The following is a 23,450-nucleotide window of genomic DNA, read 5'->3' as shown; positions in this document are numbered from 1 at the left end:
ATCGATGGAGTAATCCCGTTAACGTTCCCGTCAGTCCAGGGGAACAACTGATTACAGGCTTAACCGGGACAGATGCGGTAACGACCATGATCCTCTAAACTCTACTGCAATGCCAGAGGAGACCACACACACCATCAGCAAACTGTGATTATAGAGACAGTCAGGAACAATAGTTCCCTGTCTCCACCTCCCAGTCCTCTGAAGGGGAATGAAAATAGTTCACTGTCCCCACCTCCCAGTCCTCTGAAGGGGAATGAGAATAGTTCACTGTCCCCACCTCCCAGTCCTCTGAAGGGGAATGAGAATAGTTCACTGTCCCCACCTCCCAGTCCTCTGAAGGGGAATGAGAATAGTTCACTGTCCCCACCTCCCAGTCCTATGGAGGGGAAGGAAAATAGTTCACTGTCCCCACCTCCCAGTCCTCTGAAGGGGAATGAAAATAGTTCACTGTCCCCACCTCCCAGTCCTATGGAGGGGAAGGAAAATAGTTCACTGTCCCCACCTCCCAGTCCTATGAAGGGGAATGAAAATAGTTCACTGTCCCCACCTCCCAGTCCTATGGAGGGGAAGGAAAATAGTTCACTGTCCCCACCTCCCAGTCCTCTGAAGGGGAATGAGAATAGTTCACTGTCCCCACCTCCCAGTCCTCTGAAGGGGAATGAGAATAGTTCACTGTCCCCACCTCCCAGTCCTCTGAAGGGGAATGAGAATAGTTCACTGTCCCCACCTCCCAGTCCTATGGAGGGGAAGGAAAATAGTTCACTGTCCCCACCTCCCAGTCCTATGAAGGGGAATGAAAATAGTTCACTGTCCCCACCTCCCAGTCCTATGGAGGGGAAGGAAAATAGTTCACTGTCCCCACCTCCCAGTCCTATGAAGGGGAATGAAAATAGTTCACTGTCCCCACCTCCCAGTCCTATGAAGGGGAATGAAAATAGTTCACTGTCCCCACCTCCCAGTCCTATGAAGGGGAATGAAAATAGTTCACTGTCCCCACCTCCCAGTCCTATGAAGGGGAATGAGAATAGTTCACTGTCCCCACCTCCCAGTCCTATGAAGGGGAATGAAAATAGTTCACTGTCCCCACCTCCCAGTCCTATGAAGGGGAATGAAAATAGTTCAGTCCCCACCTCCCAGTCCTCTGAAGGGGAAGGAAAATAGTTCAGTCCCCACCTCCCAGTCCTCTGAAGGGGAATGAAAATAGTTCACTGTCCCCACCTCCCAGTCCTATGAAGGGGAATGAAAATAGTTCACTGTCCCCACCTCCCAGTCCTATGAAGGGGAATGAAAATAGTTCACTGTCCCCACCTCCCAGTCCTATGAAGGGGAATGAAAATAGTTCAGTCCCCACCTCCCAGTCCTATGAAGGGGAAGGAAAATAGTTCAGTCCCCACCTCCCAGTCCTATGAAGGGGAATGAGAATAGTTCACTGTCCCCACCTCCCAGTCCTCTGAAGGGGAAGGAAAATAGTTCACTGTCCCCACCTCCCAGTCCTATGAAGGGGAATGAAAATAGTTCACTGTCCCCACCTCCCAGTCCTATGAAGGGGAATGAGAATAGTTCACTGTCCCCACCTCCCAGTCCTATGAAGCGGAAGGAAAATAGTTCACTGTCCCCACCTCCCACTCCTATGAAGGGGAATGAAAATAGTTCACTGTCCCCACCTCCCAGTCCTATGAAGGGGAATGAGAATAGTTCACTGTCCCCACCTCCCAGTCCTATGAAGCGGAAGGAAAATAGTTCACTGTCCCCACCTCCCAGTCCTATGAAGGGGAATGAACATAGTTCACTGTCCCCACCTCCCAGTCCTATGGAGGGGAAGGAAAATAGTTCACTGTCCCCACCTCCCAGTCCTATGAAGGGGAATGAAAATAGTTCACTGTCCCCACCTCCCAGTCCTATGAAGGGGAATGAAAATAGTTCACTGTCCCCACCTCCCAGTCCTATGAAGGGGAATGAGAATAGTTCACTGTCCCCACCTCCCAGTCCTATGAAGCGGAAGGAAAATAGTTCACTGTCCCCACCTCCCAGTCCTATGAAGGGGAAGGAAAATAGTTCACTGTCCCCACCTCCCAGTCCTATGAAGGGGATTGAAAATAGTTCACTGTCCCCACCTCCCAGTCCTATGAAGGGGAATGAAAATAGTTCACTGTCCCCACCTCCCAGTCCTATGAAGGGGAAGGAAAATAGTTCACTGTCCCCACCTCCCAGTCCTATGAAGGGGAATGAGAATAGTTCACTGTCCCCACCTCCCAGTCCTATGAAGGGGAATGAGAATAGTTCACTGTCCCCACCTCCCAGTCCTATGAAGGGGAAGGAAAATAGTTCACTGTCCCCACCTCCCAGTCCTATGAAGGGGATTGAAAATAGTTCACTGTCCCCACCTCCCAGTCCTATGAAGGGGAATGAAAATAGTTCACTGTCCCCACCTCCCAGTCCTATGAAGGGGAAGGAAAATAGTTCACTGTCCCCACCTCCCAGTCCTATGAAGGGGAATGAGAATAGTTCACTGTCCCCACCTCCCAGTCCTATGAAGGGGAATGAAAATAGTTCACTGTCCCCACCTCCCAGTCCTATGAAGGGGAAGGAAAATAGTTCACTGTCCCCACCTCCCAGTCCTATGAAGGGGAATGAGAATAGTTCACTGTCCCCACCTCCCAGTCCTATGATGGGGAAGGAAAATAGTTCACTGTCCCCACCTCCCAGTCCTCTGAAGGGGAATGAAAATAGTTCAGTCCCCACCTCCCAGTCCTCTGAAGGGGAATGAAAATAGTTCAGTCCCCACCTCCCAGTCCTATGAAGGGGAATGAAAATAGTTCACTGTCCCCACCTCCCAGTCCTATGAAGGGGAAGGAAAATAGTTCACTGTCCCCACCTCCCAGTCCTATGAAAGGGAATGAAAATAGTTCACTGTCCCCACCTCCCAGTCCTATGAAGGGGAATGAAAATAGTTCACTGTCCCCACCTCCCAGTCCTATGAAGGGGAATGAAAATAGTTCACTGTCCCCACCTCCCAGTCCTATGAAGGGGAATGAAAATAGTTCACTGTCCCCACCTCCCAGTCCTATGAAGGGGAATGAAAATAGTTCACTGTCCCCACCTCCCAGTCCTATGAAGGGGAATGAAAATAGTTCACTGTCCCCACCTCCCAGTCCTATGAAGGGGAATGAAAATAGTTCACTGTCCCCACCTCCCAGTCCTATGAAGGGGAATGAAAATAGTTCACTGTCCCCACCTCCCAGTCCTATGAAGGGGAATGAAAATAGTTCACTGTCCCCACCTCCCAGTCCTCTGAAGGGGAATGAAAATAGTTCACTGTCCCCACCTCCCAGTCCTATGAAGGGGAATGAGAATAGTTCACTGTCCCCACCTCCCAGTCCTATGAAGGGGAATGAAAATAGTTCACTGTCCCCACCTCCCAGTCCTATGAAGGGGAATGAAAATAGTTCATTGTCCCCACCTCCCAGTCCTCTGAAGGGGAATGAGAATAGTTCACTGTCCCCACCTCCCAGTCCTATGAAGGGGAATGAAAATAGTTCACTGTCCCCACCTCCCAGTCCTCTGAAGGGGAATGAAAATAGTTCACTGTCCCCACCTCCCAGTCCTATGAAGGGGAATGAAAATAGTTCCCTGTCCCCACCTCCCAGTCCTATGAAGGGGAATGAAAATAGTTCACTGTCCCCACCTCCCAGTCCTATGAAGGGGAATGAAAATAGTTCACTGTCCCCACCTCCCAGTCCTATGAAGGGGAATGAAAATAGTTCACTGTCCCCACCTCCCAGTCCTATGAAGGGGAATGAAAATATTTCACTGTCCCCACCTCCCAGTCCTCTGAAGGGGAATGAGAATAGTTCACTGTCCCCACCTCCCAGTCCTATGAAGGGGAATGAAAATAGTTCACTGTCCCCACCTCCCAGTCCTATGAAGGGGAATGAAAATAGTTCACTGTCCCCACCTCCCAGTCCTATGAAGGGGAATGAAAATAGTTCACTGTCCCCACCTCCCAGTCCTCTGAAGGGGAATGAAAAGAGTTCACTGTCCCCACCTCCCAGTCCTATGAAGGGGAATGAGAATAGTTCACTGTCCCCACCTCCCAGTCCTATGAAGGGGAATGAAAATAGTTCACTGTCCCCACCTCCCAGTCCTATGAAGGGGAATGAAAATAGTTCACTGTCCCCACCTCCCAGTCCTATGAAGGGGAATGAAAATAGTTCACTGTCCCCACCTCCCAGTCCTATGAAGGGGAATGAAAATAGTTCACTGTCCCCACCTCCCAGTCCTATGAAGGGGAATGAAAATAGTTCACTGTCCCCACCTCCCAGTCCTATGAAGGGGAATGAGAATAGTTCACTGTCCCCACCTCCCAGTCCTCTGAAGGGGAATGAGAATAGTTCACTGTCCCCACCTCCCAGTCCTATGAAGGGGAATGAAAATAGTTCACTGTCCCCACCTCCCAGTCCTATGAAGGGGAATGCAAACCGTGGTTATACAATAACTATATTCAGACACTGTTGAAGGACTTTATAATAAAATAAACATGTTTCAGAACAGAAGCCTTGACTATGCCACACCAGTAAGACTCTCATGCCAAAACATGTTGCTTTACGACCATAACGACTCAAACAGATACGTACTGTGAACTGGTGGAACTGACCACTGGTTAATCACTGGACCTTAACAAGGACCTTCCCTCATTTAGGATCCTGTCACAAAGGGATGCCTTCTCTGACCAATGGGAGAGCTAGGTTGACAGGCCGGCTCATTTGAGCAGATAAAAGGAGGGAGGGAGAAACTTTAGCCGAATCACTGTCTGTGCTCACGATACCGTTCTAGTTTTAATGATGAGAGAACAAGACCAACTCTTCCTCGTTTATCCATCTCTCGCTGTCCCTCTATATATTTCTCTCCAGTTCCCACTGCGTATGCAGTTCTCTCTTCCTTCTTCTCTCTCTCTGTCCCTCTATATATTTCTCTCCAGTTCCCACTGAGTATGCAGTTCTCTCTTCCTTCTTCTCTCTCGCTGTCCCTCTATATATTTCTCTCCAGTTCCCACTGCGTATGCAGTTCTCTCTTCCTTCTTCTCTCTCGCTGTCCCTCTATATATTTCTCTCCAGTTCCCACTGCGTATGCAGTTCTCTCTTCCTTCTTCTCTCTCGCTGTCCCTCTATATATTTCTCTCCAGTTCCCACTGCGTATGCAGTTCTCTCTTCCTTCTTCTCTCTCGCTGTCCCTCTATATATTTCTCTCCAGTTCCCACTGCGTATGCAGTTCTCTCTTCCTTCTTCTCTCTTTCTGTCCCTCTATATATTTCTCTCCAGTTCCCACTGCGTATGCAGTTCTCTCTTCCTTCTTCTCTCTCGCTGTCCCTCTATATATTTCTCTCCAGTTCCCACTGCGTATGCAGTTCTCTCTTCCTTCTTCTCTCTCGCTCTCCCTCTATATATTTCTCTCCAGTTCCCACTGCGTATGCAGTTCTCTCTTCCTTCTTCTCTCTCGCTGTCCCTCTATATATTTCTCTCCAGTTCCCACTGCGTATGCAGTTCTCTCTTCCTTCTTCTCTCTCGCTGTCCCTCTATATATTTCTCTCCAGTTCCCACTGCGTATGCAGTTCTCTCTTCCTTCTTCTCTCTCGCTCTCCCTCTATATATTTCTCTCCAGTTCCCACTGCGTATGCAGTTCTCTCTTCCTTCTTCTCTCTCGCTGTCCCTCTATATATTTCTCTCCAGTTCCCACTGCGTATGCAGTTCTCTCTTCCTTCTTCTCTCTCGCTCTCCCTCTATATATTTCTCTCCAGTTCCCACTGCGTATGCAGTTCTCTCTTCCTTCTTCTCTCTCGCTGTCCCTCTATATATTTCTCTCCAGTTCCCACTGTGTATGCAGTTCTCTTCCTTCTTCTCTCTCGCTGTCCCTCTATATATTTCTCTCCAGTTCCCACTGCGTATGCAGTTCTCTCTTCCTTCTTCTCTCTCGCTGTCCCTCTATATATTTCTCTCCAGTTCCCACTGCGTATGCAGTTCTCTCTTCCTTCTTCTCTCTCGCTGTCCCTCTATATATTTCTCTCCAGTTCCCACTGCGTATGCAGTTCTCTCTTCCTTCTTCTCTCTCGCTGTCCCTCTATATATTTCTCTCCAGTTCCCACTGCGTATGCAGTTCTCTCTTCCTTCTTCTCTCTCGCTGTCCCTCTATATATTTCTCTCCAGTTCCCACTGAGTATGCAGTTCTCTCTTCCTTCTTCTCTCTCGCTGTCCCTCTATATATTTCTCTCCAGTTCCCACTGAGTATGCAGTTCTCTCTTCCTTCTTCTCTCTCGCTGTCCCTCTATATATTTCTCTCCAGTTCCCACTGCGTATGCAGTTCTCTCTTCCTTCTTCTCTCTCGCTGTCCCTCTATATATTTCTCTCCAGTTCCCACTGCGTATGCAGTTCTCTCTTCCTTCTTCTCTCTCGCTGTCCCTCTATATATTTCTCTCCAGTTCCCACTGCGTATGCAGTTCTCTCTTCCTTCTTCTCTCTCGCTGTCCCTCTATATATTTCTCTCCAGTTCCCACTGCGTATGCAGTTCTTTCTTCCTTCTTCTCTCTCGCCGTCCCTCTATATATTTCACTCCAGTTCCCACTGAGTTTGCAGTTCTCTCTTCCTTCTTCTCTCTTTCTGACCGTTTCTACCTATCCTCTCTCCCTCCCCTTCCCCTCTCCCTCCTACTGTCCCCTCTCTACCTACCTCTCTTTCCATCCCTCCCCTTCCCCTCTCCCTCCTACTGTCCCCTCTCTACCTACCTCTCTTTCCATCCCTCCCCTTCCCCTCTCCCTCCTACTGTCCCCTCTCTACCTACCTCTCTTTCCATCCCTCCCCCTTCCCTACCCTTCCCTATTCTACCCCTCCTTCCTATCTCTCTATCAAACTGAAAGACTAATTGCCTGGTGAGAGAGCTCGGTCCCCTGGTGTGATTTGCTCTGATGGACCTTGCAACCGAAAGCGTTCACTTTGCGGTTGAAAATGAGGCTAAAGGGCCTAAAAGCTCTTATTTCACTCCATCGACCGCAACCACGTTCAGACATCGTGACCGTGTCTCTATTGGTTTGTGTCCGCGTGTATACGCATTTTTGTGTGAGTGTATGTGCGTCCTCCAGTCTGTCAATATAACCCAATCAGAACTCCCCAGACAACTCTACAAGTCACGACCCCAAGCCATCGACAAGACCTTTTGATCCTTTCCAGGTCAATTCTTTTATGGACTCTGGATTGGTTGAGCTCAAGTTGCCTTGGCTACATTGGATGAAAGCACGTCTGGTGAACTCCAGTCACTGTCACTGAGGATCTAAGACAGACGGAATCCTAAATTGCACCCTATTCCCTGTGTAGTGTACTACTTTTGACCAGAGCCCTATGGGTCTGGTCAAAAGGAGTACACTATTTAAGGAATAGGGTGCCATTTGGGAAGCAGACAGACTGACTGAAAACCCACAGTGATGTTGATCTCCATCATTAGTTGTAAATCGTCTGGTGTTAGTAGTAAGATGAAAAGGAAGGGAACTAGCCTGGTCCAACCGGACTAAACATTATTATCCCTGTTGTTTCGTAGTATTCAGTCTAGTTTAACCAGGCTAGCATTGCCCGTGACAGCCTAGTTAAGTTTGCATGAGCAGGCATGGACTTAGAACAAAATACAAATCCCTTTGAGACAATGTATTTATGTGTGTATATGGACAGGTGTGGGCATGTTGTGGTGTGTATCGGGTGGTTGTGTTGTTTGTGTTTACAAATAAAAAGGAAGAGACAATGTCCCCATAGAACACAGAGACCCTAGCCTTCACTTAAAGCTACAGTCTGTGATTCGGCCTCAGCTGTGTACCAGAACAAGTACCGGGGCCTTGTTTTTGTTGTTTTTTCAAATCGCAGACTGTAGCTTTAATCACTGGTTGAATACACTGTTTCTATTACTGTACCTTCAACAAGTCATGTCTACTGTATAATAATGTGCGGTTCTGGTGTGTGTGTGTGTGTGTGTGTGTGTGTGTGTGTGTGTGTGTGTGTGTGTGTGTGTGTGTGTGTGTGTGTGTGTGTGTGTGTGTGTGTGTGTGTGTGTGTGTGTGTGTGTGTATGTGTATGTGTCTCTCTTTTACCACTCTCAATAGATCTAACAAACAATACCACATTGTTTTCCACAGTCTGTTGACACTGATTTATCACAATGGTTTGTCTTTTATCAAAGACAGTTAGTCCTCCTTTACCCCCCCCCCCCCTCCCTGTCGTTGGCTTCGTTGGAATTACAGGTTTTCCTAAAGGCCCTTCTGTTGTCTATCCTGATTGCAATTGATTTGGCTAGAATATCTATTGCTACAAGACTGTTGCTGTGCAGGCTCTAGTCCACACACACACACACAGTCCACACACACACACACACACACACACACACACACAAACACACACACACACAGTCCACACACACACACACAGTCCACACACACACTGACACACACACACACACACACACACACACACACACACACACACACACACACACACACACACACACACACACACAATGGTCATCACTATCACCGTGGAGACCAAGCCTCTGCCCCCGCTCTCTCTTCCTGATCCATTTTTAACCAGCGCCTCTCCTCCTCATCGCCGGGGACAACTGGAGGGAAACCAGAGACCACCGGTTGCCTGCCAACCACTGTACAGTAAAGACAAAAAGCACTGCTGTGGCTGAGATGGGTGAGCTTTACGTCCTCAAACTGATCATCAATCTATACAGTATATGTGTTTTTCAGGATGTACGTTTATAATGATTCAGTGTCTCTTTGTTGTAGAACAATAACGAACAGATCTAAAAATCAACAATATATGGATTCAATGCAGAGGAAATAGTCTATTCCAGGGGACCAATGGGGAAGCTTGTTTTGTTCACCGGCAGCCTGAAGAGCCAATAGGAGTTTTATTAAACTACCTTCGCCATGGATACATCTCCATTAATAGATAGTGTTAAATGGGACTGGGAGCATTGGCTCAGTGTGTGTGTGTGTGTGTGTGTGTGTGTGTGTGTGTGTGTGTGTGTGTGTGTGTGTGTGTGTGTGTGTGTGTATGTGTGTCTGTTCCGTTTGTGTCTGAGAGACAGAAATAGTGCCAAATGGAGGAAAAACAAGACAAATGCTGGAGGACACACACACACACACACGAGCTCATGAATACATGGGCAGGCTGAGTAGATGTAATAACCAATAAGAAGCTGGTCTGAAAGGAGGAGAGGAAACAGACTGATATTTTTCTGGGTTATGGTTTACATTGGGTACTTCAAAGCCTCTGATGAAACAGCCAAGAAGAGTCTATGTATCCCAAATGGCACCCTATTTCCTTTGTAGTACACTTCTTTTGCACAATATAGGGGATAGGTTGCCATTTGGGACGGAGACTCTCTATATGTCTCAGTGAACCAATCACTATACAGTTGTAATGCTGTTACTATTTCTCTATATGTCTCAGTGAACCAATCACTACACAGTTGTAATGCTGTCACTATTTCTCTATAGGTCTCAGTGAACCAATCACTACACAGTTGTACTGCTGTTACTATTTCTCTATATGTCTCAGTGAACCAATCACTACACAGTTGTAATGCTGTCACTATTTCTCTATAGGTCTCAGTGAACCAATCACTACACAGTTGTAATGCTGTCACTATTTCTCTATAGGTCTCAGTGAACCAATCACTACACAGTTGTAATGCTGTTACTATTTCTCTTCCTGTGTTCTTCCCCACCAGAGGATGTGTCAGTTCTGGGTTCTGCTGTGATTATATAATGGTAAACGCAGCATGTGTGAGGAGTGGAAAGGACAAGAGGGATCTGTTATACACACATACAAACAAGTGCAAACATGGACACATGCAAGTATACACACACACACACACACACACACACACACACACACACACACAAATGCACGCACATACACACACAAGCACACACACACACACACACACACACACACACACACACTAGCCTTGATCTACCAATGACGCTTCAACGGACTGTGAAATTCCTTAAACACATGTTGCTCAACATGTCACCATTGAATACTACTTGGTTGGCTGGAGGGACACAGTTCAGTTGGCTGAGGTGATGTGACAATCACAAGAGACACCCTATTGCTTCCTATAGTGCAGCACTGTTGATCAGAAGAGGCTTTGGTCTAAATGATTGCCCTATAGGGAATAGGGTGTCAAAATAGAGCCCTATATATGGAATAGGGTGTCAAAGTAGAGCCCTATATAGGTAGTAGACTGTGGTTTGAGAAGTAAATGATTAAGTCGGACTAATGTAGGTTAGTCCATTAAGGTTGACTGAAGTGTAAAATGATTTATGGTCGTCAATTAAGTGGAATATTGTATGTGTCACAACCCCTATGTGAGGTGATGATTTGATTGGCCAGGTGGTCAGGTGGGGCAGGGTGAGCAGCATGATGGCTGAGTATGATTGGTCACCTGGCATCATTGTAAAACAAGGGCAGGTGGTAGGATTTGCCTCTACCCCTTCACTCTGTTTTGCTCAACAGCTGTTGTGAAAAACATGTCTGCTGTCTTGCTGCAACCTCCCTCCTTCTCTCACCCCACTCTCTCCCTATTTCGTTTGTTCCGTTTCTCTCTCTCTAATTCCCTCCTTCTCTCACCCCACTCTCTCCCTATTTCGTTTGTTCCGTTTCTCTCTCTCTAATTCCCTCCTTCTCTCACCCCACTCTCTCCCTATTTCGTTTGTTCTGTTTCTCTCTCTCTAATTCCCTCCTTCTCACCCCACTCTCTCCCTATTTCGTTTGTTCTGTTTCTCTCTCTCTAATTCCCTCCTTCTCTCACCCCACTCTCTCCCTATTTCGTTTGTTCTGTTTCTCTCTCTCTAATTCCCTCCTTCTCTCACCCCACTCTCTCCCTATTTCGTTTGTTCCGTTTCTCTCTCTCTAATTCCCTCCTTCTCTCACCCCACTCTCTCCCTATTTCGTTTGTTCCGTTTCTCTCTCTCTAATTCCCTCCTTCTCTCACCCCACTCTCTCCCTATTTCGTTTGTTCCGTTTCTCTCTCTCTAATTCCCTCCTTCTCACCCCACTCTCTCCCTATTTTGTTTGTTCCGTTTCTCTCTCTCTAATTCCCTCCTTCTCTCACCCCACTCTCTCCCTATTTCATTTGTTCTGTTTCTCTCTCTCGAATACCCTCCTTCTCTCACCCCACTCTCTCCCTATTTCGTTTGTTCCGTTTCTCTCTAATTCCCTCCTTCTCTCACCCCACTCTCTCCATTTCGTTTGTTCTGTTTCTCTCTCTCTAATTCCCTCCTTCTCTCACCCCACTCTCTCCCTATTTCATTTGTTCTGTTTCTCTCTCTCGAATACCCTCCTTCTCTCACCCCACTCTCTCCCTATTTCGTTTGTTCCGTTTCTCTCTAATTCCCTCCTTCTCTCACCCCACTCTCTCCATTTCGTTTGTTCTGTTTCTCTCTCTCTAATTCCCTCCTTCTCTCACCCCACTCTCTCCCTATTTAGTTTGTTCTGTTTCTCTCTCTCTAATTCCCTCCTTCTCTCACCCCACTCTCTCCCTATTTCGTTTGTTCCGTTTCTCTCTAATTCCCTCCTTCTCTCACCCCACTCTCTCCATTTCGTTTGTTCTGTTTCTCTCTCTCTAATTCCCTCCTTCTCTCACCCCACTCTCTCCCTATTTAGTTTGTTCTGTTTCTCTCTCTCTAATTCCCTCCTTCTCTCACCCCACTCTCTCCCTATTTCGTTTGTTCCGTTTCTCTCTAATTCCCTCCTTCTCTCACCCCACTCTCTCCCTATTTAGTTTGTTCTGTTTCTCTCTCTCTAATTCCCTCCTTCTCTCACCCCACTCTCTCCCTATTTCGTTTGTTCTGTTTCTCTCTCTCTAATTCCCTCCTTCTCTCACCCCACTCTCTCCCTATTTCGTTTGTTCTGTTTCTCTCTCTCTAATTCCCTCCTTCTCTCACCCCACTCTCTCCCTATTTCGTTTGTTCTGTTTCTCTCTCTCTAATTCCCTCCTTCTCTCACCCCACTCTCTCCCTATTTCGTTTGTTCTGTTTCTCTCTCTCTAATTCCCTCCTTCTCTCACCCCACTCTCTCCCTATTTTGTTCGTTCCGTTTCTCTCTCTCCAATTCCATCCTTTCTCAATCCCAACCCTTTCTCTCTTCTCTCTGCCACTTTTCTTTCTCCCTTCATCTCCCTCTCATTCGTATCGCTCTCTCTCTCCCCTACCGTCACGTTCGTCGTATGAATCGGACCAAGGCGCAGCGTGGTATGCGTACATTCTTTAATATACTGTATCAAGAATGAACACTGAACAAACCAACCAAAATAACAAAACGACATGTTAAGCTCTACAAATGAGTGCTGACAGGCAACTACACACAGACAAGAACCCACCAACACAAAAGGGAAAATGGGTACCTAAATATGATCCCCAATCAGAGACTGATAAACGATAAACAGCTGCTTCTGATTGGGAAACATATCAGGCCACCATAGACATACAAATACCTAGACCAACAAAAACCCTAGACATACAAAAACCCTAGACAATAGCAAAACTAGTATACCCACCCTCGTCACACCCTGACCTAATCAAAATATAAAGAAAACAGATATCCCTCACTTCATACTAGTCGCCAAACCCACTGGTACCATGTCATCTACAAGACCCTGCTAGGTAAAGTCCCCCCTTATCTCAGCTTGCTGGTCACCATAGCATCTCCCACCTGTAGCACGCACTCCAGCAGGTATATCTCTCTGGTCACCCCCAAAACCAATTCTTTCTTTGGCCGCCTCTCCTTCCAGTTCTCTGCTGCCAATGACTGGAACGAACTACAAAAATCTCTGAAACTGGAAAAACTTATCTCCCTCACTAGCTTTAAGCACCATATGTCAGAGCAGCTCACAGATTACTGCACCTGTACATAGCCCACCTATAATTTAGCCCAAACAACTACCTCTTTCCCTACTGAATTAATTTAATTTAATTTATTTTGCTCCTTTGCACCCCGTTATTTTTATTTCTACTTCGCACATTCTTCCACTGCAAATCTACCATTCCAGTGTTTTACTTGCTATATTGTATTTACTTTGCCACCATGACCTTTTTTTGCCTTTACCTCCCTTATCTCACCTCATTTGCTCACATCGTATATAGACTTGTTTCTACTGTATTATTGACTGTATGTTTGTTTTACTCCATGTGTAACTCTGTGTTGTTGTATGTGTCAAACTGCTTGGCTTTATCTTGGCCAGGTCGCAATTGTAAATGAGAACTTGTTCTCAACTTGCCTACCTGGTTAAATAAAGGTGAAATAAAAAAATATATCAAATAAATCTAAGGTCAGAGCGTGACACCCACGCTCCTCTCTACATGGTGAGATTGGTCGCCAATGCATTACAGATGTAGGGTTAGCCAAGGCAACCAATAGCAGTTGTGCAATAACCCCGTCAACCACCATCACTATACTAACCTACCCATGTAAGCTACCTACCTACCACCCCCATGTAATGTTATAGTTGGGCTGCATTCCATTCCCTCCAGGCCCGAATGTGCAATACTCTTTCAGCATACCTGTACATGTCCTAACTTAGAGAGTGGGAGTACTGAACAATAATAGAGAGGAACAGAGACAGATTGAAATCATCTAAGTTGATGAGCAAGTACATTAACATCTGTTCTAAATGTGATGAACAGACAGAGACAGAACCAGGGCTGAAGTCCCAACAGGAGATCTGTGAGGTCCATCTACACCAAGCCCCCAGGGCCTGTTACTCAGCCTGCCCTGGGATGTGTGTGTTGGCCTACTGTATATGTCTAGAAATATGCGTCTTCATGTTTAAATGGTTGTGTGTGTATGTATGTGAGTGACTGTGTGTTCCCACTAAACTCAAGCACTATGAACCACTCTACACACGCACACGCACACACACACACACACACACACACACACACACACACACACACACACACACACACACACACACACACACACACACAATTCTACACTACTTTCACCACCGCTGCACAGCCACAGCAATTCCCAGCCCAGGACAGCAGGACTCAGAGCTCTCTTTTATGCAACTGTGTACAGTACATCTCCAAAACACACACAGATTAAAACAAATACAGAAATACGGGCAGGTATTTCACACACACGGAATAGTCACTAGTCAGCAGGATTGATTGAACGGCACAGAAGCGTTTCATAAGTTCCCATCCCCACTGCACCCCATAGAACACACAACCTCTAGAGAAGAGAGAGAGACATACTACAAAAAACGCAGAGAAAGAGGCAGCAGCAAGCACATCAATGGAGAAGCACCACGAATAACACTCCTTCCCCTTCAGTCTCCTCTCTTTCCCTGTACAGTATATCTCCATCCCCTCTCACTCCTTCCCCTTCAGTCTCCTCTCTTTCTCTGTACAGTATATCTCCATCCCCTCTCACTCCTTCCCCTTCAGTCTCCTCTCTTTCCCTGTACAGTATATCTCCATCCCCTCTCACTCCTTCCCCTTCAGTCTCCTCTCTTTCCCTGTACAGTATATCTCCATCCCCTCTCACTCCTTCCCCTTCAGTCTCCTCTCTTTCTCTGTACAGTATATCTCCATCCCCTCTCACTCCTTCCCCTTCAGTCTCCTCTCTTTCTCTGTACAGTATATCTCCATCCCCTCTCACTCCTTCCCTTTCAGTCTCCTCTCTTTCTCTGTACAGTATATCTCCATCCCCTCTCACTCCTTCCCCTTCAGTCTCCTCTCTTTCTCTGTACAGTATATCTCCATCCCCTCTCACTCCTTCCCCTTCAGTCTCCTCTCTTTCTCTGTACAGTATATCTCCATCCCCTCTCACTCCTTCCCTTTCAGTCTCCTCTCTTTCTCTGTACAGTATATCTCCATCCCCTCTCACTCCTTCCCCTTCAGTCTCCTCTCTTTCTCTGTACAGTATATCTCCATCCCCTCTCACTCCTTCCCCTTCAGTCTCCTCTCTTTCCCTGTACAGTATATCTCCATCCCCTCTCACTCCTTCCCCTTCAGTCTCCTCTCTTTCCCTGTACAGTATATCTCCATCCCCTCTCACTCCTTCCCCTTCAGTCTCCTCTCTTTCCCTGTACAGTATATCTCCATCCCCTCTCACTCCTTCCCCTTCAGTCTCCTCTCTTTCTCTGTACAGTATATCTAGATCCCCTCTCACTCCTTCCCCTTCAGTCTCCTCTCTTTCCCTGTACAGTATATCTCCATCCCCTCTCACTCCTTCCCCTTCAGTCTCCTCTCTTTCTCTGTACAGTATATCTCCATCCCCTCTCACTCCTTCCCTTTCAGTCTCCTCTCTTTCTCTGTACAGTATATCTCCATCCCCTCTCACTCCTTCCCCTTCAGTCTCCTCTCTTTCTCTGTACAGTATATCTCCATCCCCTCTCACTCCTTCCCCTTCTGTCTCTGTACAGTATATCTCCATCCCCTCTCACTCCTTCCCCTTCTGTCTCTGTACAGTATATCTCCATCCCCTCTCACTCCTTCCCCTTCAGTCTCCTCTCTTTCCCTCTACAGTATATCTCCATCCCCTCTCACTCCTTCCCTTTCAGTCTCCTCTCTTTATCTGTACAGTATATCTCCATCCCCTCTCACTCCTTCCCCTTCTGTCTCTGTACAGTATATCTCCATTCCCTCTCACTCCTTCCCTTTCAGTCTCCTCTCTTTCCCTGTACAGTATATCTCTATATTCTGCTAAATGACTTAAATGTAATGTAAATGTATATCTCCATCCCCTCTCACTCATTCCCCTTCTGTCTCCTATCTTTCTCTGTACAGTATATGTCCATCCCCCCTCACTCCTTCCCCTTCTCTGTCTCTCTAATCATTCTTTCCCCTTCATTTTCCCCGTAGACTTACCTTTTTTCTGAAGGGGGTATTCTGTACGAAAGGTCTTGGAGAGAGGAACACGCAATTCCAGCAGCTCTTCTCTGTCTTCCCCCAGAGCTGTGTGCTCCCCCTCTGCTTCTCAGAGAGACGGACTAATACATGTAGCTCCTTTTAGCTGTGAGTCACAATCCAGTCCAGCAGTAAATAGCAGAGAGGAGGAGTGTGCCCTCTCTCTCTCCCTCTCTCTACGCTTGGTTTCCTATCTCCTCTCTGTAAACTCCCCCTTCTCGCTCTCCTCTTTCTTTTCCCTCCTCTCTTTCTCCCCCTCTCTCTCTCTCTCTCTCTCTCTCTCTCTCGTTCTCCAGATTCCAGAGGTTTTCCACCGTTCTGCCACTCCTCCTTCCTCCTCAGCTGCGGCAGAGAGACTGTCTCTCCCACATCTCTTCCTGAAACCCCCGCTCTACGCTGCTCGCTCTTTCTCTCTCTCCACCTCGTTACTATGGAGACGCGGGGCCCATCCAGAGATGGGCTCATGCACACTGGCTGTCGGTGTAGGTGAGTGAGTGAGTGTATATGTGCCTAAATGCGTGAGTATATGTCCGTGCATACCGGTAATGCAGAGCTCCTGTGTATCCCTGCATATCTCTCTACCACTCTCCAATGAGCTAAGTCACCCATTATAATCCGACACCACACTACAGCCTAGAATAGAATAACATGACGCTAACTGAGCTAACAGAGCTAACAGAGCTAACGGAGCACAGCTGACTGAAGCTCTCCCTCTCTCCCTCCTTCAGGTTCTCTGACTCCTTTGGGGTTTTCCACAGAATATCATCATCATTGTAAAGAGTTACATAATGTTTGGGTACAGGACCCATATGTTGAAACTTGAATTAAACACACACATGCGCACACAGCGATGGGACTTGACAACAGGTGTGTGTGTGTGTGTGTATGCTATAGTGAGTGTGTGTGTGTGTGTGTGTGTGTGTGTGTGTGTGTGTGTGTGTGTGTGTGTGTGTGTGTGTGTGTGTGTGTATGCTATGTAAGTCGCTCTGGATAAGAGCGTCTGCTAAATGACTTAAATGTAAATGTAAATGTCTATAGTGAGTGTATGTATGTGTGTGTGTGTGTGTGTGTGTGTGTGTGTGTGTGTGTGTGTGTGTGTGTGTGTGTGTGTGTGTGTGTGTGTGTGTGTGTGTGTGTGTGTGTGTGTGTGTGTGTGTGTGTGTGTGTGTGTGTGTGTGTGTGTGTGTGTTATAGTGAGTGTGTGTGTACGTAATACATGAAACCTAAGCCATCTAGCTTGGCTTTGCGTCATCCCATTCCTAACTATAAGTATCATTCATGTGATACTATGTTTAAGGGATAATGCCTTTCGAAGCCGGTGTTCGGAAGCATATATTGGCACAAGTGTTGTAAGGCCTAAGACGAAGTATAGGGCCAGCAAACCGTGCCAATATATCCCCCAAACACCGGCCTCCAGGGCATTATAACATATTCAAATAACGATTGACATATTTTCATAAAAAACGTTATTTGGATGAATTGACTCATACTATTTCATCCTTCCACGAGATATAGTCCTGACACAAATCTAGGGTTGCTACCCAAGCTGGCTGGTCGTTCGTTCTATTAGTTCGGTTGCCAGAGACGCGACCCAGTCGTTCAGTCACTTTGTTTTGTATCTATGGACGTGACCCAGTTGTTCGTTCTAAATGTTCCATTGCCATACTGGCTGGCAATGATCTTATCCCTTGCTTGCTAGCTAGCCAACTACGGCTAATTTACAGTCACATCAAAAAATGCAGCCAGAATAACAGAAAAGTAGCTGCATTTGTGTTTGTTTGATCTGTTTTCTAGAGACATTTACTTGGATACATCCATAACACTGAGCTAATGATGCACGATTTCAGCTGGCGTACAAAATGTGCTCTCATATCAGGACATTGTTGTTCAGAGGAGAAAGCCAACAACACAGCTAATACAATCACTTCAAACTGATGCTGGAAAGACTGTAAACTAGCAGTATTTAATTTAGTACTAACTGTTTTTAATTGACATTTCTTTGTATATATATATATAAATATATATATAAAAATGATGCCAGGTGATTTATGATTTCGACTGGCTGAGAAAAGCTGTCTGATTCGTCCTGACATGTTAATTTACTATGAGAAAGGTGGAGATCGGATTTCAATATTAAAACAATGTAACAAATGTCAGAGAGACAGACAGCAAGGTTTATACAAATATCTGCTGTTGAAAACGAAATGTTAGTCTAAAAGAAATGTGAGATAATGTCTAGATGCTTTTTACAGCGGAGATCAAGTTTATAAATTGCCTGGCTGGGCTGATGAGACAGTGGATTGCGCAGTCAGATGGAACAGAGTAAATAGGCATTTTAACATCATAGATTTAGCCGGTGGTAACTTGTGGAATAGACACTGGCTAGAATGCGGTTTTAACCAATCAGCATTCAGGATTAGAAGCACCCGTTGTATAATTTACAGTAGTACAAAACTGTCAGGGTCAGAACATGAAGTTACAGCATCTCCCACTACACCTCCTACTCTATTCTACCATAAAGGGGTGTTGTGAATCCAAAGAGGAATTAACAAGCAACGGTCAGAGAATGTAACATAGTAGCACATGCAGCACTGTACAGTCCACCCACACACCAATGAACATCAAGTACTAACATTACCTACCCCTCTATCAAGATAACCTACAAGCAGTACGCATTCATCACACATAAACATGTACACACACGTGCAGTACCCATTTGAACCACACACGCACGCACACACACACGCCCTCCTACATATAATCATCCTAACACAAAACATGCATTAAGATTCAATTATTTGCAGCTTAGAAGTGCGTCCAACTGACCAGCAGTGTGTGTGCTGTGGCTAACGAAGGCAGAAACCATCTGGTGGTGTGATGGGAAACAATCTGTGTATTTGGAGAGGTGACAGAGAAGGTGACACACACACACACACACACACACACACACACACACACACACACACACACACACACACACACACACACACACACACACAGTGCATTTGGACAGGTGACAGAGAAGGTATGAAATGCACAAACAAAGGGACACATCTGATTTAAAATCCTCCATCCTCCATATATAGTCTCTATGGTAACTACTAGCTGAGGCGTCATGGCAACAGGGCAGAGCTGGGATAAAAAGGCTAAACTATTATTACTTGCTTGATGACTTATTGACCACCCACTATTATTGTGTTCAAGACTGGATATTAGCCGAGCAGAATGGGGAACAGTGTGTGTGTGTGTGTGTGTGTGTGTTTACGGGATGTCTTATTGCCATTTCCCCTTCAAGGAGCATATTATACAATCAGTGAGGAATGCAGAGAGACTTGTCCAGCCCTGTGGGAGTATGACACACACACACACACACACACACACACACACACACACACACACACACACACACACACACACACACACACACACACACACACACACACACACACACACACACACACACACACACACACACACACACACACAAAAGAATACGGCACGGAGCACCCTACAGCACTAACCCAAAAACACGCCCTCACATGTAAGGAATGAGCATGAAGCAATACACAGCCACCTATAAACACTCACCTGTTAGCCCAGGTAGAAAACACTAGTTATCACTAGTAGTCCCATTTAACTAAAATAACCTCTGCTTTCAACGAGATTTCCCAGCTTTTACTCCCTAACACACACACACACACACACACACACACACACACACACACACACACACACACACACACACACACACACACACACACACACACACACACACACACACACACACACACACACACACACACACACACACACACACACTCCCCAAACCGTGTTCTCTGTCTGAGACCCTGTTCATTTCATCAACAAAGATCGTGACAAAAATATTCGTCAAACACCTATTTTTTAGTGGCAATTGACAAGACAATAAATTACTACATAGTCCCAGAAAAAAATCTAAAACTAAACTAAAATGATTTTTGTTATAGTTGACTAAAACATAACGAGACAAAATTATCTCTGTAACAAAAATCTAACTACTAAGTGGACTGGACAATAGTTTCTGAGACAGAGCTTTTCAATCATTTGTTAAAACTACACCTTGTTCAGTCGTGTTACCTCATTAACTAGCTATAGCTAACAACCTGGGGTGTATTCAGCAGGACGCAATGTTTTGTAACAGTCAGATGGAACAGTCAGATGGAAATATGTTATATAAAACAAACATGCCTCTCTGACATGTTGAATAAGGAATAACGTTGGCTCTTTTCATGGTATTTCTATTTGCAACGATCAGGAACGTTTTTAAAACTGAACGTGACCCTGGTAACATTACCAATAGCCTGTTACGCAAACATTTGGTGAGAAAGGAACAGGGATAGCAAACAAATTGACTAAGACTAAATTTAACAAACAGTGCCAAAATGAACACTGGTCTGAGAGGGTCAGGAATACCACTGAGTCTAACATTAAGAGGAAGAGGTCCTGGGGGGAAGTAACAACCTCAACTTCTCTACGACTTTAACTCTCTAGAAAGCTTTCCAATCACGTTGAATTTCCTAATTACTCCATTCTGCGCTCTCAGCCTTTGCCTCCTCTAGGTGTCTTAATAGAGTGGTGCCACTCTCTGTCTGCCTGACAACAGGGAGGAAGGCGGAAATGAAAGGCTGTGGCGCCATCTTGTGCATGGTTATGTTACTGCAGCTGTCTCTCCAACATCAATCCATGTCATAGTCATCATAGCAATAATACAAACTCTACATGTCTGTTGCAATCATTCAACGTTGTATTTAGCAATAAGTGCCTTGCTCAAGGGCACATGGACAAATGTTTAACCTGGTCAGCTCAGGGATTCAAAACTGCGACCTTTCGGTTACTGGCCCAACGCTCTTAACCGCGAGGCTACCTGCCTATTCCACTTGGAATGAGTCTGCATTCTTACCAATCCCATGTCTAGGATGTAAGCAGCTTTAAAAGGAACAAGGGTAAAAGCGAAAAGCCTATCTTAAAGCTCAAAACACATCTAAATCAAGTAGATCTCTGTGGCTCAAAAGCTGAATATGATTTGTCTACTGGAATGATTCATGGTGGTGTTCAGTATTTACACTGCCCAACAGCCCAAACAGATTTTGGTGCTACATGAAATCGTCCAATAAGAATGCTCATTGTTCCATTCAATATGGTTGGACATTTGGGTGCTTCCTCACATTTCTTCTGTGAGAGAGGCCTGGCGATCTGTTCTGAAGATGGAAGCATTGACGTCTAGCTCATTGACATTTGCAACAAGGAAGCTCTTGCAATCGGTATATCAAGTTAGGTGTGTGTGTGTGTGTGTGTGTGTGTGTGTGTGTGTGTGTGTGTGTGTGTGTGTGTGTGTGTGTGTGTGTGTGTGTGTGTGTAGAAGAGGAAAGATTAAGAGGTGTTTTTGGAGCAACACAGTTCTAATCCCACAACAGCAGGCCTGTATATGTACACACACAGACACCTAGTTCTATTTTAAACCTTTCCACAATCGCCCTCCGCCTCTCCATTGTCTCCCCGGTCGCTACAGAATCTGTGGCCCATAGAGATTATAAAGTGATTTACTGGGAAATCAATCGAGAAACAATTCTCCCCATCACTCTCCCTCTGTTATTTACCATCTCTCTCTCATGGTATTCTCTCTCTCTCTATACTCTCTCTATATATACACTGCTCAAAAAAATAAAGGGAACACTTAAACAACACAATGTAACTCCAAGTCAATCACACTTCTGTGAAATCAAACTGTCCACTTAGGAAGCAACACTGATTGACAATCAATTTCACATGCTGTTGTGCAAATGGAATAGACAACAGGTGGAAATTATAGGCAATTAGCAAGACACCCCCAATAAAGGAGTGGTTCTGCAGGTGGTGACCACAGACCACTTCTCAGTTCCTATGCTTCCTGGCTGATGTTTTGGTCACTTTTGAATGCTGCGGGTGCTTTCACTCTAGTGGTAGCATGAGACGGAGTCTACAACCCACACAAGTGGCTCAGGTAGTGCAGCTCATCCAGGATGGCACATCAATGCAAGCTGTGGCAAGAAGGTTTGCTGTGTCTGTCAGCGTAGTGTCCAGAGCATGGAGGTGCTACCAGGAGACAGGCCAGTACATCAGGAGACGTGCAGGAGGCCGTAGGAGGGCAACAACCCAGCAGCAGGACCGCTACCTCTGTCTTTGTGAAAGGAGGAGCAGGAGGAGCACTGCCAAAGCCCTGCAAAATGACCTCCAGCAGGCCACAAATGTGCATGTGTCTGCTCAAACGGTCAGAAAAAGACTCCATGAGGGTGGTATGAGGGCCCGACGTCCACAGGTGGGGGTTGTGCTTATAGCCCAACACCGTGCAGGACGTTTGGCATTTGCCAGAGAACACCAAGATTGGCAAATTCGCCACTGGCGCCCTGTGCTCTTCACAGATGAAAGCAGGTTCACACTGAGCACATTGACAGACGTGACAGTCTGGAAACGCTGTGGAGAATGTTCTGCTGCCTGCAACATCCTTCAGCATGACCGGTTTGGCGGTGGGTCAGTCATGGTGTGGGGTGGCATTTCTTTGGGGGGGCCACACAGCCCTCCATGTGCTCGCCAGAGGTAGCCTGACTGCCATTAGGTACCGAGATGAGATCCTCAGACCCCTTGTGAGACCATATGCAGGTGCGGTTGGCCCTGGGTTCCTCCTAATGCAAGAAAATGCTAGATCTCATGTGGCTGGAGTGTGTCAGCAGTTCCTGCAAGAGGAAGGCATTGATGCTATGGACTGGCCCGCCCGTTCCCCAGACCTGAATCCAATTGAGCACATCTGGGACATCATGTCTCGCTCCATCCACCAACGCCACGTTGCACCACAGACTGTCCAGGAGTTGGCGGATGCTTTAGTCCAGGTCTGGGAGGAGATCCCTCAGGAGACCATCCGCCTCCTCATCAGGAACATGCCCAGGCATTGTAGGGAGGTCATACAGGCACGTGGAGGCCACACACACTACTGAGCCTCATTTTGACTTGTTTTAAGGACATCAGAGTTGGATCAGCCTGTAGTGTGGTTTTCCACTTTAATTTTGAGTGTGACTCCAAATCCAGACCTCCATGGGTTGATAAATTTGATTTCCATTGATTAGTACCCCAGGTCATCTTAGGTTTCATTACATACAGTCGAGAAGAACTACTGAATATAAGATCAGCGTCAACTCACCATCAGTACGACCAAGAATATGTTTTCCGCGACGCGGATCCTGTGTTCTGCCTTACAAACAGGACAACGGAATGGATCGCTTGCAGCGACCCAAGGAAACGACTACGAAAAAGAGGGAAACGCGGCGGTGTTCTGGTCAGACTCCGAAAAAGGGCACATCGCGCACCACTTCCCAGTATTCTTCTTGCCAATGTCCAGTCTCTCGACAACAAGGTTGATGAAATCCGAGCAAGGGTGGCATTCCAGAGGGACATCAGAGACTGTAACGTTCTTTGCTTTACG

At 46.3% G+C, this 23,450-nt stretch overlaps 1 protein-coding gene and 1 long non-coding RNA gene across 3 annotated transcripts in view; both read right to left on the bottom strand.

The window, feature by feature from the left end:
• The window catches only part of LOC118392606 (ankyrin repeat and sterile alpha motif domain-containing protein 1B-like), a 368,819-nt gene that overhangs the window by 29,847 nt on the left and 315,522 nt on the right, over nucleotides 1-23,450 (bottom strand). The window lies entirely within an intron of this gene.
• Nucleotides 2,138-6,666, bottom strand: LOC127906853 (uncharacterized). 2 transcript variants are annotated; one of them, XR_008063006.1, is made up of 5 exons: nucleotides 4,316-6,666; nucleotides 2,700-3,370; nucleotides 2,565-2,609; nucleotides 2,430-2,519; nucleotides 2,138-2,249 (listed from the first exon to the last, which is right to left on the bottom strand). It is a non-coding gene; the product is annotated as an uncharacterized LOC127906853 (long non-coding RNA). The 2 variants fall into 2 exon arrangements; XR_008063007.1 differs by lacking the exon at nucleotides 4,316-6,666 and having other exon boundaries at nucleotides 2,700-2,875; nucleotides 3,326-3,533.

The sequence above is a fragment of the Oncorhynchus keta genome, chromosome 13 (genome assembly GCF_023373465.1).
Source record: "Oncorhynchus keta strain PuntledgeMale-10-30-2019 chromosome 13, Oket_V2, whole genome shotgun sequence".
NCBI lineage: Eukaryota > Metazoa > Chordata > Actinopteri > Salmoniformes > Salmonidae > Oncorhynchus > Oncorhynchus keta.
The sequence above is the reverse complement of the archived record's forward strand: the minus strand, read 5'-3'. Positions and strand labels throughout refer to the sequence as shown.